The 12,905-nt window shown below is 42.0% G+C and overlaps 1 long non-coding RNA gene across 1 annotated transcript; it reads left to right on the top strand.

Moving 5' to 3' along the window:
- The first annotated feature begins 97 nt into the window (after nucleotides 1-97).
- On the top strand, nucleotides 98-1,062 carry LOC102016791. The gene is made up of 2 exons (XR_001232715.1): nucleotides 98-303; nucleotides 469-1,062. It is a non-coding gene; the product is annotated as an uncharacterized LOC102016791 (long non-coding RNA).
- The last annotated feature ends 11,843 nt before the right edge of the window (nucleotides 1,063-12,905 follow it).

Raw genomic sequence — 12,905 nt, 5'->3', positions numbered from 1 at the left:
CCCCGCCTCCGACCCCCGCCCCGGAGCCGCGCCCACTCCCGCCCTCCTCCGATTGGCCACGCACTTCTACCGGGCCGCCCACGTAGGGGCGCTAGAACCGGTGTCCCTGGCGCAGCCCTGGGCCCCGCGGGATGCAGCTGGCTGCCCTCCGTAGTCTTTCCCTTGTCATCGCTCTCTCCCTGCGCGGCTCGACCTGAAGCAACCAGCGAGTGCAGTACCTGTGTATAGTGCCTTCATAGCAGATTGCTTCCTACAGCTCTTTTCACTTATTCTGTCTCTTCAAATCTAAGTGGTGTGGTTTTGGTGAGTTTGAGTTTAGCATGTTTTCAATTTGTCGTTTAAAAAAAAAACTAATGGGAACTGCGGGTGTAGTTCAGTGGTAGAGCATGTGTTCAAGCATGCAGGTTTGGATGGACCTGGGTTAGATCATCAGCACTCGGTAATAATAACATTTTTCCTTCCCGCCAGAACCGACATCTTCCAGTAATTTGCCAAAATGACTAACGGGAAGAGAAAGAGAAAGGGAACCCGGTATATGTTCTCTAGGCGTTTTAGAAAACATGGGGTTGCTCCTTCAGCCACATACATGGAAATTTGCAAAAAGCGTCATAATGTAGACATCAAGGGAACGGATACTGTTCAAAAAGGAGTGCCACGCAAATGTTACTATGGTGAAACTGGAAGCGTCTCGTTGTAAACAAGCAAGTTAAGGGCAAAATACTTGCCAAGATGATTAATGTGCATATCGAGCATATTAAACGCTCGAAGAGTTGAAATGGCTTTCTGAAACCTGTCAAGGAAAGTGATCAGAAAAAGAAGGAAGCCAAAGAAAAAGGTACCCAGGTTCAACCGAAGCACCAGCCTGCCTTGCTCAGAGAAGCACACTTTTGTGAGACCTAATGTGAAGACGCTTGAGTTGCTGGAATTAATTTCCTATGAATTCATGACATAAAATGGAGATGTAGCTCTGCCATTCAGCACCTAAATAGCGGCTAAGTGTTCTAGGTCCTCCTTAAAAATAAAAAACCATCCTGTGTTGTAAGGATGGTTTTCTTAATGGAACAGGTGTGTGATGCCTTTACTTCAGAAACAAATAGCAATAACAATGACAATAATATAATTTGATACAAAAGCAGTAGGCCTGAGTGCATCCATTATGAGTACAAAGCAAGCAACACGTTCTTTAAAAAAAGTAAAAACCAAATTTAAGGGGGAAAATTTTTAAATTTTGCTGGGGTTTTTACTGAGCTTTGCAGTCCTGGGAATCTATTCCAGAGCCTCCCACATGGTAGGCACTAAGCTACCCCATCCCCACAGCCTCAAGTTAAGATTTTTTTAAACCTTTGAAAGACTTTCTACAAAATCAATACAAAACTTGAATTTCCAGGCAATTGGTAATTTAGCCATAACCTGGTTTAACTGGAAAGAGGTAAGAAATCAATCATTACTTAGGAAGGAGGAGTCCTTAAACTCTAAAGGTCCATCAAAGGTTTAAGATCAGCTTTAGCATCCTATGTGAATTACAGATCTGCCCTATCTTCTTGCCCTTCACTTTATCGTGCTTTGCAGACATTATTATTATTATTATTTTTTTTTTGCTTTGCTTTTTTCCCCACACATGGCAGTTACTGGTGATCTCCTCATCAAGCATGTCTATCAGCCATTTTTCCAACAGCACGTGCTCATTTTGAGTTTCTATGTCACCTTTTCATTATTCTCACAAAATTTCAAAAGTTTTCCCTTCTTTCTTTTTTTCTTATGGTAGTGGGGATTGAGCCCAGTCCCTTGGCACTGAGTTATATCCTCAGCCCTTTGTATTTTGAGACAAGGTTTCACTGAATTGCCCAGGCTGGGTTCAAACTTGTGATCCTCCTGCCTCATTCACTCAGAGTGCTGAGATTACAAGTGTGCACCACCACACTTGGCTTTGAATTGTCTCAATATTATTGTATCTGTTGTAGTGCTCTGTGATCGTTGATGTTGCTATTACTATTGTTTTGAAAGGCACCATAAACTTTCCCATATACGATGTCAAACTTAGTGTTTCTGTTTTTGACTGCTCAACTGACCAGACTTTCCCACATCTCTCTCCACCTCCGCAGGCTTCCCTATTCCATAAGACACAACAATATTGGGAGATTAATACCCTACACCAGTGGTGTTGAGCCTATGGCACATGCACCCCACGGGGGCACAGAGCCCTCTCTGTGGGCACATAAGTCAAGCTGCCCCAGCAGCCGAGCATTGGATAACAGTTGTTTTTTCTTACCTAAAATCTCAATATTCAGGTTTAATTGCAGTGTTGGTACTTTGCAATAAATAAGTGGTTTTGGGGTTGCAGTTTGGGCCCTCAGTCTCTAAAAGTTTCACCATCACTGCCCTACACAATGGGCTCTAAGTGCTCAAGCAAAATAGACAGTTTCATATCTCTTACTTTAAATCAAAAACTAAAATTGATTAAGTTTAGTGAGGAAGTCCTGTCAGAAGCCAACAGAGGCCCAGCATGATTGCGCATGCCTGTAATCCCACCTACTCGGAAGGCTGAGGCAGGAGAATCACAAACTCAAGGCCAGTCTGGACAATATATCAAGACCCTGTCTCAAAATTTAAAAAAAAAGTTGAAAAGGGCTGAGGATATAGCTCAGTGGTAGAGCACCACTGGATATTGGATTTGATCTGCAGGAAAGAAAGGAAAAAAGGAAAGAGAGAGAGACAGAGAGAGACAGAGAGAGAGAGAGAGAGAGAGAGAGAGAGAGAGAGAGAGAGAAAGAAAGAAAGAAAGACAGAAAGAAACCCAAGATAGGCTAAAAATTAAGCCTCTTGTGCCAAAGAATCAAGTTGTCAATGCAAAGGAAAAGTTCTTAAAGCTCTTAAAGGAAATTTAAAATGCTATGCCAGTAAACAAATTATAGAGAAGTAAAGCAGTTTTATTGCTGATATGGAGAAAGTTTTAGTGACCCAGGTAGAAATTCAAACCAGCCACAATATTCTCTTGAAGCAAACCTAATCCAGAGAAAGACCCTAACTCTTCCATTCTCTGAAGGCTGAGAGAGGGGAGGAAGCTGCTGAACAAAAGCCTGAAGCTAGCAGAGGAAAGTCTGAGGAAAGAAGCTGTCTCCAAAAATAAAAGTCCAAGGTACAGCAGCCAGTGCTTATGTCGAAGTTATAGAAAGTTGTCCAGAAAAGCTGGCAAAGATAATTGATAATAAAATAAGATATAATCAGTCAGGCTATCTCTGTGCCTCACTTTCATTTTCTGTATATTACTTCCTGTCTCTGGCTATAAATATAAACCTACTCATGCATTACACCAGGCAGGTCATCCTGAATCATTTTTGGTCAAGACTATTGCCAAGTCTAGAATTGCAAATGAAGCCAGTTGAGATCTTAAAGACTAGGTTTGTTGAAATTTGGTCTCTTAACATCATTAAAAACCTTCATGATCCAAGGAGGGTCAAAATATCAAGATTAATGGGAATTTGAAAGAAGTTGGTTGAAAGCTTCATAGGTGACTTTGAAGAATTCAAGACATCAGTGGAGGAGAAAAATGAAGTTGTGATCAAAATAGCAAGTGAACTAAAATTACAAGTGGAGCCTGAAGGTGTGACCAAAGGTCCTGTGATCTCATGATAAAATTTTAGTAGATGAGGAGTTGCTTCTCATGAATAAGCAAAGAAAGTTGATTTTGCGGATAAAATCTACTCCCAGTTAAGATGCTAGGACACTGTTGAAATGTCAACAAAGGGTTTATTGCCCGGCATGGTGGCGCACACCTGTAATCCCAGCATTCGGGAGGCTGAGGCAGGAGGATTGTTGTGAGTTCGAGACCAGCCTGGACTACAAAGTGAGCTCAAGGCCAGCCTGAACTGTATAGCGAGACCCTGCCTCAAAAAGACAAAAAAAAGAAAAAAAGGTTTATTTAGAATACTGCATAGTCAATAAAGCAGTGCATAATGTTATTGTACACTTCAGTAGGTGTTATATATACTTCAGTAATATAAGCATAGCTTTTATATGCACTTGGAAACCAAACAAATTCATGGGGCTTACTTTATTACAATATTCACTATATTGCAATGGTCTGGATCCAAACCTGCCACACCTGAGATATGCCTGTCTGAGTCATCTGAAAGACAGAATAGGCAAACAGTAAGAAAAGTAATTCATCGAACTTCAGTACTTTCTTGTATATTTCAGGTCCAAAAAGTAAAATATTATGTAGACATATTATTTGGGTGTACCTCCCGTAAGTCTCCACTTCCCTCAGCTGAAGTTATGCTTCGGTTCGGGCAGTCCCCATTCCCACTTTGGCTTTCTCTCTATTTTTCTTAACTACTGGCCACCAAAGTGTAACCATTCATCCATAGTCTAATAAGCTTTGAAGTCTACCAGGCATATGTGCATTTTATAGAGACTTTTTAAGTACAGTAAGTGTCCAAACATCAGACAGAAGAGTGATCCTGAAATCAAGTTCACATTTCAGGACAGGGCTCCCCATCCAGGGTTCTTCAATCACACCCATAGTTTGCTGTTGCTAGTTTTACCTCTTTCTGAGCACCTGGTCCAACTTTTAGGCAGCAGCTAAACTAACAAAGATAAATAGTAGGAAATGCCGGGCTCTGTGAGCTTATAGAAAAGTGGCAGGGGAATATTCATGTGGGCAAGTAGTATTTAATGAACCCAGAGGGAAATAATTAAAATAGGTTTACACACTTGTAGACTCTTTCTGGGAGATTCAGGAGCAGTAAACTCTCCTAGGCAAAGAAGTCAACAAAAGTATTGAGCATGACAAATTAAGAGTATGGAGCCTACTAGAAAATGTTATCCATTATAACTTTATATAAAACTTTGCTATTAGAATACTGTACATGGGTCTGACCTCTAATAAGATGCATCATCAAACTATAATTTCTTCCCAAAGATAGCTAAGTGGACCCAGGAGATAGAATGGACAGAGGGCTTAAAAACTGTGTAGGCAAATGTTAGACATTTGATATATTGAATCTTCATAACACTTTGTAAGATAGGAATCATCAACATTTTGCAATGATACATGTTAGGAATGCCTTCTGCAAATAACAGAATAACCCAACTAACAGTGGCTTAATTAAATATACAATTTTTGTTACTTTATAAAAGTGGGAGGTAGGTGGTTAATGGCATTGGATCAGTTGTAAGAGAAGTCAACAACTCCAGAAATTATATCCAAACTCAAGGGAGGGGAAAAGGAGAACCACCAATGTCAGCTTATCAAGCGAGTTGTCCTTAAAAACTGCCTGCAAAAGATTTTGAGTATGTGTCATTCATCAGAACTGTGTCACATGACCACCTACAGGTAGAAAGAAGACTGAGAAAGCAAGCTTGGGTTTCCAAGCTCGATGATAGAGGGAGACAAGAAGGGGGTTTTAAAAAGTCTGTTGGGCTAAAAACATGCATTTGGTTAGTCAATCACAAGGTTTTCCTAGAGCTCACCTTTGAACTGTCTAATATCCATGTGTGCACTTCTTATACAGGTGTTTTATGTTGTATCCATTCATGAGATCCTACGGAGGGTTTTGTACCCATCTTAAAGTCTAAAGTTTTCTTAATAAGAATTGTTTGCTTATTTATTTGTTTGTGAGGGCGGTGGTTGTTTTGGTTCTGGGGATGTGTGGTGGGCAACTTGCAACACCCAGGTGAGCTGAATCAGCATGGTGCTGAGTGTGGAAGGCCCACCTGAGGATTGTTGCTAACAGCATAAAAAGAGAATTGGAGGGGAAGATGTTGTGCTGTTGATCCTCCTGGAGAAGCTTGTCACGCTGGCTTTCCTGATATGAATTCAGCTATTCCCATCATCGGAGGCACTCAGGTGCTCGATGTCACTGAGGCTGGATGCTGTTCTCTTCAGGGGAGCTCTGGTCCTCACCTTGAGCATCACTTCCTGGCTCCAGTGCAGATCCCTCAGCCTGCTGGCATAGATCCTCCATCCCACTGGCACAGACTTTCTAGCTTCCACCACTGCACTAGGCTTTCCCAGTGCAGATCCTTGATACAGATTTTCACGAGACATTGTTGTGGGCTCTTGGCCTCCAGTTGGATTCATGGAGGACATTGCCATGGCTCTAGGTCTTCAGCTGTATTCGTGTGGGACACTGCTGTGGGATCCAGGCCCTCAGCTAGATTTTGTGGGTCTCTAATATGTGGACAGATCTTCTGCATTCTTTTGCATTTGACTGTTTGGGAGAATATTCTAAAATAGTCCTATAAATTATGTGTCCTGTGTTAAATCTATTCCCTTGTAAACCCTGAGTACAACAGGATGAAATCCAGGCCTTTATATGTGCTGGGCAAGCTCTCTACCACTGAGCTATATCTCCAGCACAGCTTTTGTTCTCTTAACTATTGTGTTACTATGGTATGTATTAGTCAATTTCCCATCACTGGGACCAAATACCCAACATCCACAACTTAAAGGAGGAGAGGTTTATTTTGCTCACAGCTTCAGCCCAGGCATGGTTGCCTGGCTCCAAGGCAGAAATGGGAGGGTGAAAGGGCATGGCAGGGGAAAGCTGTTCAACCCACGGAAGCCAGGAAGCAAAGCATGAGAGAGAAGGATCCAGGGCGAAGATCACCCTTCCAGGTCAGGCCACCAGTAACTCACCTCCTCCAACCAGGTCACACCTGCTAAAGAAAGAAAACTACCACGATGCAATTCTAAGGCATGGTCATCAATAGATACTAAAACTCATTAGATGAAACATTGATTAGAAATTTCTGCCAGGCGTGGTGACGCACGTCTGTAATCCCAGCACTCAGGAGGCTGAGGCAGGAGGATCACTGTGAGTTTGAGACCAGCCTGGACTGCAAAGTGAGCTCAAGGCCAGCCTGAACTGCATAGTGAGACCCTGTCTCAAAAAGACAAAAAAAAAAAAAAAGAAAGAAAGAAAGAAAGAAAGAAAGAAATTCTACAATAATGGAATTAGTCTGTCACCTCCTGAACAATTTAAGTATTAGTAAAATGAGACAGTCTGAAACTATATGGCTCTTAAAATGATGAAATAATATGAAGTACATTAACATTACTTATGGCATGTTCTTGTCAAAGCACTGAAATTAATCATTTCAGTGATTAAGTGTCTATCAGTCTAACTTCTAGACCATAGGAACTACAGTGGACAGAAGAACAAATAAAACACTGCAAGGAAGCAATCAAAACATTCTGCAGGACCACTGATCTGGTTTCCTTAAAAAGTAAATGGAAGATGAAGAGATCTTAAAGAATCTCAGAACTGCTCCCCACCATGTAAGGACTCAGGGCCATCTGCAAGCCAGGGAGAGTCTTCTCTAGCACTGATCATACTGCCACTCTGACCTTGGATTTCTTGCCTCCAGAATTGTGAGAAAATAAATTTCTGATGGCTAAGTCAAGAAGCCAAATAAACAAATTCCATTTTTTGAGAAAATTAGGGAAATCTACTTGGCCTGTATTAAGTTGTCTCCTCCTCTTCCTCCTCCGGCTCCTCCTCTTTTTCTCCTTCCTTCTCCTCCTTGTCTTTTCTCCCCACCCTTTCTTTTCCAGGGACTGAACCCAGGGTCTCACACAGCTAGGCAAGACTGCTAGGCAAGACACACTGGGCTATATGCATGGCACTTTTTCTTTTTTTATTTTTAGACAGAATCTCACACAGTTGCCCAGTCTGGCCTGGGACTTGCAATCCTCCTGCCTCACACTCCCAAGTAGCTGGGATTACCAATGTCTGCCAGCAGACACAGCTTGCATTAAGTCTTAAGAGATATTTATTTCAGAGCTGAGAATGTAACTCAGTGGTAGACCACTTGCTTAGCATGTGTGAGGCCCTGAGTTCAATTTCCAGCACCACCACCAAAAAAACCAAATAAATAAAATCACAAATTCAAAACAGGTCCTACAAGATCATAAATCTGGGTATAATTTCACCATAATGGTATGAAAATGACTCTGTGATTATATAAGAAAAACTCTAAAGCATAATGAAATAATTAGGAATGAAATATCAAATGTCTTTTAAAATTTGGTTTTAAATACTTCAGCAAAAAAGTAAACAAATTAGAAACAAAAAGAAGGGATGACTGGTGGTAATTTCTGAAACAAGTATTAAACAAGTAGAGAAAGATGTTGGTTTTTTTTTTGGTTTTTGTTTTTTTTCTGGTACCAGGAATCGAACTCAAGACCTTGTGCTTGCCAGGCAGGTGTTGTGCCCCTGAGCTAAATCCCCAGCCTCCGATGTTGACAACTATTAAAAGTAGATGACAAGCACATGAGAGTGGTAAAGTACTCTCCCCACTTTTGTGTACATCTGGATTTTTCAAGATTTTTTTATTTTTTAAAGTTTTATTAAAAATAGTTGCAGTACATAATGTTTACATTCATCATGGGGAGTTGATACATGTACATAACACTTCGCTTCCTCTCCCTCCCCCACTCCATTTGTTTGTTTGTTTGTTTGTTTGTTTGAGGCAGGGTCTTGCTATGTAGTTCAGGCTGGCTTTTGAACTCACTATGTAGCCAAGGCTGCCTCAAACCCACAGCAATCCTTCTGCCTCAGCCTCCCTGGTGCTGGGATTACAGACGTGCACCACCACACCCAGTCTCACTCCATCTCTTGATCATGTTTTTTTTAAGGGAGAGAATGACTAACTGTGCTAAATCCTGTTCAAATAGTTTGAGACCATTGACTGGGAATTGGCCATGGATTTGGCAATGTGAAGTCACTGGAAGTAGTTGCAGTACAGCAGTGATTACGATGAGTTGAGGAATGAAACATGGGAGAGGAAGAAGTAACTAGTAGCAGATGGATGTCACTGTGGTAAGCAGTCTCTAAGTGGGCCCCAAAGCCCCACTTTATGGTTTTTACAACATTGTATAATCCGTTTCTTTCATGTGGCATGCTCACAACCAATAGAATATGTCAACATTTAAGAGATGTAGCTTCTGTGATTAGACTGTAAGACTGTGACTTCCATCTTGTTAGCAGACTTCTCTCTGTTACCTACTTGGCTTATAGTTCATTGAAGCAAGCTGACAAACTGGAAGTCTGACATATTAAGAAACTCAGGACAAGGTCGGGCATAGTGGTGCACGCCTGTAATACCAGCACTTGGGAGGTGCAGGCAGAGGGATCACTGCAAGCTCAAGGCCAGCCTGGGCTACATGGTGAGTTCAAGGCCAGCCTAAAATACATAGCAAGACCCTGTCTCAAAAATAAAACAAAAAACAAAAACAAAAAGAAGCTGACTAGGGTAGTAAAACTGACACACAGCATTAAGAATCTGTGTAAGCTTAGACCTCATGAAATAAAGCAGAGATCAGGCAACACTCAGGTCCATTTGGTTAGCTGTAATCATGGAATGAACAGGGAATTAGGACTTGAATGCTATGAAAGTTCAAAAATCGGAAATTGGAATAGAGGAATAGAAACTGGAATGGAAAATAGGAATGGAGTGGGAATGTATATCCATCTCAGTAAGCAAGGGACTTCAGTTATAAGGTTGTGTGAGGTCAGAAGATTGGGGATAATGATTTAATCAGCAGAAGACACTGAGAAAGCTAGTTTTCCTCAGAAAAAATTCTAGTAAAAGGTCATGGAGGGTCTGCTCTTACCTTTACAGCCATGACCCTGACCTCACAGGTGCTTGGGGCTGAAATTCATGGTAATTGGCTGTTTTTTAATTCACAAGTCAAAAAGATAAAAATCAATCCTGATAACACTGCCAGGATACCTAGCAGAAAGCTAATACGAGATCACTGCAGAGATACAGTTTCAGCATAGGCCTGGCAGGATTTGTACTACGAAAGCCACACTGATTTGATTACAATTCAAATTGATTTGATCTCAATTAAAAAAAACACACTTTCTTTTGGTATTGCTTTGGTGCTGGGACCTTAAGTTGCTAAGCACAGTTGCCACTGAGCTATACTGCCAGCTCTCACATTTTTAAAAAATTCCCCTCAAAAGCTCATGTGCCAAAGGTTTGGTCCCCAGGAGATGGTGGAAAACTTCAGTTGGAGAAATTGGGGTCACTACAGCCTCCCTTTGAATGGGGTATTGGGACCCTGGCCCCTCTCTCCCTCCCTCCCTCTTTCTCCCTGCTTCCCAGCTACCATAAAGTGAGAAGCTTTCCTGTAATACACTCTCTAGAATGATGTTCAACCTTGACTCAGGTCCAAAGTAATGGGGCCAAGCGACCACAGAATAAAAGCATAAGCCAAAATCCTTTCCTCCTTTGTCTCAGGTATTTTGTCACAGAGACGGAAAGTTGACTAACATAGACTATCCTGGATTATACAATGGACAATAAATGTAACTACAAGTGTCCTTAGCGGAGAGATTTGACCACAGAAGACAACGTGATGGCTGAAGCTAGACGTTGCACTCTGGCTTTGGAATGGCAAGCAGGGCCGTTAGCCAAGGAATGCAAAGAACGCAGCTCCAGCAGCTGGAAGGAGTGGGAAACGCATTCTTACCTTCACACAGCTCCAGAGCAACCCCAGCTGTGCCAGCACCTTGATTTCAGCCACTGGAACTGATTGCAGATTTTTGAACTCCAGAAACGGAGAATTTTGGGTTTGTTTGCTTCAGCATGGGAGATGGCACAGGGCTACATCCCCAGCCCCTTTTATTTTTTATAAGTGGTATTTTAACCCACCAACTTTGTAATCATTTTTCAATGGCAATTGGAAAAAACTCACACACCTCTCCTCCACCTTAAACAATAAAAAAGCAGGACAAAACAAATAAAATAACGGTTTTCATGCATGGGACAAAAGCAGCACAGAACCGTGATCCTTGAGAGAAACTAAATGAGCTGAGCCCTTACCATGGCCCCAGTTGACTTTGTTGTTTCAAAGCCACAATGCAGGAAAGAAGAATCCAAACACAGTCAGATTCTCCTTAAGGAGAGGAAAAACTGAGAATTCAGGAAGAACAGTACAAATAAATTCGCAAAGCACTGAGTAAGACAGACCTGCACAGAGACAGAACTTACACAATGTGCCAAGGGATGCCCTGTCTTCAGCTGAGGGCTGATTAGAATGACTTAGTCTTAGTGATGAGAATAGCAAAGTTGTAAAAGTTGACATATCAAGTGCTGGTGAAGGTGCAGAAATAGAACTCTTCATACATTGCTACTGGGAATACAAAATGGTACAGCCACTCTGGAAAACAATTTAGTGGATTCTTCCGAAACTAAACATCCCACAACCCCAACAAAACTAGTCTGTTATTTACTAAAAAGATGCAAAAATCATACAAATGTTGCTAGATTAGGGTCCAGGCTGCCCACTGCTGGAAGGCCAATATTCAGGTGATGGGTAGTAGAGGTTTATTCAAGGGCCAGCATCTTGCAAGATGCACAGGCTCAACCTTAAAGTTCTTCAAAAAGTCATCCTGGGGGACTCGGGTGCAATGAGCATTTTAAGAAAAGGAAAGGACAAGCTGGGGATGTAGCTCAGTGGCACAGCGCCTGCCTGGCAAGCACAAGGTCTTGAGTTCAATTCTCAGTCCACAAAATAAAAACTTTTTAAAAATAAAGAAAAGGAAAAGACAAGGAGGGCAAGAAAGCTATGTGCTGAGTGGGGTCTTCATCATTCATCAGAGTGCTCAGTTAAAACCAGAACATTGTTTGCACCTAAACCAAGCCTGCAAGTCAGAGGTTGCAATGTAAACTAACACTTTAAGCTTCCGAGGTACAATTTAATGATATGAGGCAGATTCTGTAAATTCATAAAGATGTTCTGTCTCTGAAAAGACTTGAACATAATTTACCTAATTCCGAAGTCAAAGCCATTAGGTTTTTTTTTTGGTTTTTTTTTTTTTGTTTTTTTTTTTGAGACAGGGTCTCACTATACAGTCAGGCCATCCTTGAATTCACTAGGCAGCTCAGGCTGACCTCAAATTCATGGCAATTCTCCTGCCTCAGCCTCCTGAGTTCTGGGATTACAGACATGCACCACTGTGCCCTACTGATATTTCTTGAAGACTAATAAAACCCAAGTTCTCCTTAACTATCTGAAATGTTTAAATATTGTTTGATGAATATAGTGCTTAAAGTAAAATCAAAGATCCTCTTGTCACTGGCTCACATGAATTCTGGGTCTCATAGAAGACAGAAATCAAACTAGGCTTCTTCCTGAGCCTCTGTCACCACTGTCTGCCCTGTTTTTCTGGGCCTTCTAAAGAGACAGTTCCCACACTGGCTTCCAAATCAACTGAAACTTCTGCTCAATTCATACAGAAGTTTCAAATTGGCAAAGCGTAGCTCTCTTGGTATTAATAGCCCTGGCTTTGAATGCCAGTGACCCTCCTTGCTGCTCAGGGCCAGCAACTATCGGCAGTTCTCCGGAACTCTTAAGCTACCAGAGACGGTGGCACCCACCTACTCTTCATTGCTGTCATTTGCTGCCAGCTACCCTGAGTATTATGAGCACCAAGTGGTGGCCACTTTCAGCATGAGGGGCCTTTTTTTGGTGTTGCCAGCAACCTTTGTATTACCAGCTCCTACTGGACCAGCTCAGCATGCTCTACTCAGGATATAAATCACTAAGAGGGAAGAACAAAGCATCTGACAGACGCTTGATTAGGACTCCTGCTGCAGCACTGATGCTGCAGCACACTGGCTGCACCCGCTAAAGGTATGTGGAGGATGCTTCACAGGAAAAAAGGAGGGCTCGTGTGTGTACAGCGGCAGACTGCTCATAGGTTGGGGGTCTCTGCAGACCGGAATGACGAAAGCTACAGAGGGGTAGAATCATCAAGAGAGGCTGATAGGTCCACGATTAAACATGCTGCAGCTGAGGGAAATATCTCCCAGAGCAGCGGTGGGGTGCCTGATGTAGTGGGCTGGTTGCAAGGTGTCTGAGGAAGCCACAGAAGAAAATTAAGAAGTAC

Source organism: Chinchilla lanigera, unplaced genomic scaffold, assembly GCF_000276665.1.
Source record: "Chinchilla lanigera isolate Chin_1 unplaced genomic scaffold, ChiLan1.0 scaffold00009, whole genome shotgun sequence".
Classification (NCBI taxonomy): domain Eukaryota; kingdom Metazoa; phylum Chordata; class Mammalia; order Rodentia; family Chinchillidae; genus Chinchilla; species Chinchilla lanigera.
Note: the sequence above shows the minus strand (reverse complement) of the source record. Positions and strands in the feature narration are given on the sequence as shown.